The sequence below is a fragment of the Bison bison genome, unplaced genomic scaffold, assembly GCF_000754665.1.
Source record: "Bison bison bison isolate TAMUID 2011002044 unplaced genomic scaffold, Bison_UMD1.0 scf7180017864142, whole genome shotgun sequence".
Lineage (NCBI taxonomy): Eukaryota > Metazoa > Chordata > Mammalia > Artiodactyla > Bovidae > Bison > Bison bison.
In genome coordinates this window covers 504,641-508,676 of record NW_011494714.1, presented here as the reverse complement: position 1 = coordinate 508,676, position 4,036 = coordinate 504,641, and the positions used below count along the sequence as shown (strand labels likewise).

Genomic DNA, 4,036 nt, shown 5'->3' with positions numbered 1-4,036 from the left:
ACAGTCCTTCCAGTGAATATTCAGGGTTGATTTCCTTTAGGATTGACTGGTTTGATCTCCTTGCAGTCCAAGGGACTCACCACCACCACAATTCAAAAGCATCAATTCTTCACCTCTCAGCTTTCCTTATGGACCAACTCTCTCGTACGTGACTGCTGGAAAAACCATAGCTTTGAATATACAGACCTTTGGCAGCAAGGTGATGTCTCTGCTTTTTAATACACTGTCTAGGTTTGTCATAGCTTTCTTCAAAGGAGCAAGCATCTTTTAATTTTGTGGCTGCAATCACCGTTCGGAGTGATTTTGGAGCCTAAGAAAATAAAATCTGTCACCACTTTCCCTTTTTCCCTTTCTATTTTGCCATGAAGTGATGAGACCGGATGCCATGATCTTAGTTTATGAATGTTGAGTTTCTAGCCAGCTTTTTCACTCTCCTCTCATACCCTCATCAACATGCTCTTTAGTTGTTCACTTTCCACCATTAAAGTGGCATATTCTGCATTATCAGATTAATATGTACACTTTTTTTGTTTTTGTCCTCCATGAGCTTTATATTAAAGGTCAAATATTGCTGTTAATTAAAATCTGTAATCCACTGTTTTTTTTCATAGTACACTTTTTTATGTATCAAATATAAGGTACAAAGTAAATGATAATAAATGTTTTTGAAGCTAGGAAAGTAGGTATGCCATTCCCAGTCAGATGCAAACTTAGTTATCACATACATAAATCAAAAATGACACGAAGCAGGAAAAACAGAAGAACTTCCTTTGCTTTCTGAAAACAGCCAAGAAACCAAAGAAAATTATTTTTAAAAATTCAGAGAAGAATTTTTTTCATAGTAGCCAACATGCCTTCCTTAGGCATTAAGACATATTTCTGTTCATAACCTTAATACAGCCATATTTTTACTCTTTATGAAAACCAAGTCTCCCAGTAAAAATGGTATTTTACCACACTAATCTTTCAATTCCATCACTAAAAATGAAGTGACACTGACCAATTTCTAACCTCTTGGAACATTCTGCATAATGAACTTTAGTCACTGGAATGCGTAATTGCCCAGAAAAGCAGCGCTGTCTGAACTGTGGTACGATTTGTAGTCAATATTCTTGTTTTCCAGTAAAAAGGAGATCTCATAAGAAGAAACAGTGGGCTCCTTGTGGTTACATTGATCAAAAGAATGTTTCTGATCTGCTTCTGAGCAAACATTTCTTAATAGGTTGATCACCGATCTGGGGTCTTCACTCATAATGGCACTGCCAGACACGATCATGTTAGCTCCTGCCTTTGGCATCATATGTCATGAATTTCTGCCCTCCAAACCCAGGTTCCACTGTCATAACCAGTGCTATATCTATCTGATTAGCCCATGGTACCAGATACTCAACTGTAGTTCCTGGTTTGATCACAATGCCAACCTTCATTCTGTTTTCCTGTGTGTCTTTGATCAAAGCTCCTGGGTTCTCAGTAGCCTCGAGATGAAACATATATTAATTGGCTCCTGCTATAGCCATTGGTTTTACCCACTTTTTTTGGTCTGGACACCTTCATGTACATGTCAAAGAAAGGGTCCTGGTCTAGCTGCTTTTGGAGGCTTTCTACAACAGGATGACCAAAGGTGATGTTGAGAGCAAAATGCCCACCCACCTGTTACATCCAGGTGCAGATAATCGACCTCAGAGTCCAGCATCTGGAGGCACTTGGCCCCTAAACTGGCCACATTACTGTTGAGGATGGATGAGCCAGTTTGTAGCCAGATGCCATGGTGCTGTTTCTCTAGAGCAAGTTACTGCTCAAGAGCCCCAGCTAGATGAAGGCACCTTACCCCAATTGGCCATGCCATTTTTAGTAATCCACTATTTACCCCTTCCTATCACCAAGTCTCACTCCCAGTAGGCAACTGCTTTAAGATTTTCGGTCTTTTTCTTGTATTTACTTCTGTATTTCTAAAAAATAATCTGCTATCCTATTGTGCTCTGCTTATCAAATCAAATTTTTGCTTTTATCAGTATCCATTAGTAAGTAAATATTTATTATTGAACTATTTAGTATACTACTATGTTTTCTTATGCAACTTATGTTTTTTCCCCAGGGTTTAATATTAATTACCTCAGTGTTTTTAGTTTGTCATTATAATTCATTCAGACTCTCCAACAGATGTATAAATCTCCTCATAATATAGTGAAGCACAGGGTGATCCTTAACTGTAGTTTCTTTCCTTCTTTCCTTTCTTTTCCATCCCTCTAAATATCCTAACCTGTGAAGACTACTGGCCTAATTCCTGTCTACTGTGATCACATAAAATGCTCTTTTAGGAACAGGACCATGATCCAGTAGTATAGTACCTTTATTCATAGGTGTATGATTTTACCTTTTTTAAAAAAGATAATGTGCATATGATAAAGTACATTGAGTATACCAATCTTCAGTGCATAACTCAGTTTTGCACGTATAAGTAGCCATATAACCACCATCCAGTTCAAGATAATAGAGTATTTCTAACACCTCACAAGTTTCCCTCATGCTTCTTCCCAGTCAGTAAACTCTCAGAAATGGCCATTTTTCTGACATTTGTCCTCTTTGATTCATAGGTGTTTAAAGTGTGATACCTGGACAGTTTAAGTCTGATAGAATGTATCATACATTTAAGTATGAGGGCTCCCAGGGGTTGGTTATGTACTCGTTTGCGGGCTAGCCCTATTTTGGGTAACAGCTCTACATGGATGAGGCTGAAGGCTGAGAGTATTCTGGAGCAGTTAGGCATTTTAAGAAATGTGAGGACTGGATTGTTTTCTAACTTTTCCCCTAGACTCTTAATAAATCTGTATCCTTTTTATGTATCTTAGAAAAAAGAGAAATCCACTCTCTTTTCTGGTAAGTTTGAAGCCTGTTAGGTAATTGAGACAGTTTATAACTAGTGACAAATCAAGCTCAAGTAAGAATGAAGAAAAGAAATGGCAGCCTTGGCACTGTTGTGGTTCTGCCCATTGAGGAAAGTAGTGTTCATTCACTCATTTATTGACCAAAATATTTATTGAGGGAGTACTGTGACCCAAACCCTGTTATTGGGATATAATGATGAACAAAAGAGAAACAGCCTCTTGCTGTCAGGGTGCATGCAGTCAGGTGGAAGAAACAAATGTTAATCAAATCGTTGCACTGGGAGGTAGGGTGTGAGCAGGGAATGTCTGAGGTAAAAGCCATGAGGTGGTAACGTGGGAATGGGGTACAGAGGACTGTGTCCATGAGAGAAGGCTGGAGAAGTCAGTCTGGCTTAGACATCCTGAAGGTTGTGGGTGTGTGGATCCCACTATTTTTATGGTTAGCCTGACAGTGTAGATACTATCTTTTAATAGAGAAGTTTTCTTTGTGTACACTTTAGAGTTACTATAGCATAGTAGATAAGAGGTTTAAGAAGGGAGATGAAGTCTAGAATATAAAAACGAAGGTAATTCCTCATGTTTCCTGAAAAATGCCTGAGTTTTTTCCTTTCCCTCATTCCTGTGAACTTGACCCACGTTATTCCCTGTTTTAGAGGTGAGGAGACTGAGAAAAGCTTTGCCACAACAGTTCTGTGTGGAGGCCCAGTTTCTTAAATCTCCTGATTCCTAAGCTAACTCCACTTTTTTCTTGAGAATTTGACATCACCTCTTTGGTATATAAAGTTTACCTCTGGGGAAGAGAACTGAATTATGAAGGGTTACAGAGCCCTGCTGTTGGGAGAGAGAGGATGGTGAAGTGTTACCGTCTGTTCTAGATGATCTTTGCCTTTGGCTTCTTGGCCTCCTTACACAGAGGCCTTGGTTAGGGTTTTCTCTGTGAACCAGTTCCACCAGTGAATCCCTGCAGGGTTGGGACTGAATTATTTGCATATTTAGTATGCTATTTAGCCTATTCGAAATGTATGCTGGTACTAAGCAGTATTGACAAACACCAAGGCTCTAAACCTGAGCCCTGTTGAATAGCTTTGTCTAGTCGAAGTGTCAGTTGATGGTGTGAGATGAAACAGGTCAAGCCTCATAGTCTTTGTCTG

At 39.2% G+C, this 4,036-nt stretch overlaps 1 pseudogene; it reads right to left on the bottom strand.

The window, feature by feature from the left end:
• Nucleotides 1–377: 377 nt before the first annotated feature.
• LOC104988792 lies at nucleotides 378–2,358 on the bottom strand (annotated as a pseudogene).
• Nucleotides 2,359–4,036: the final 1,678 nt, after the last annotated feature.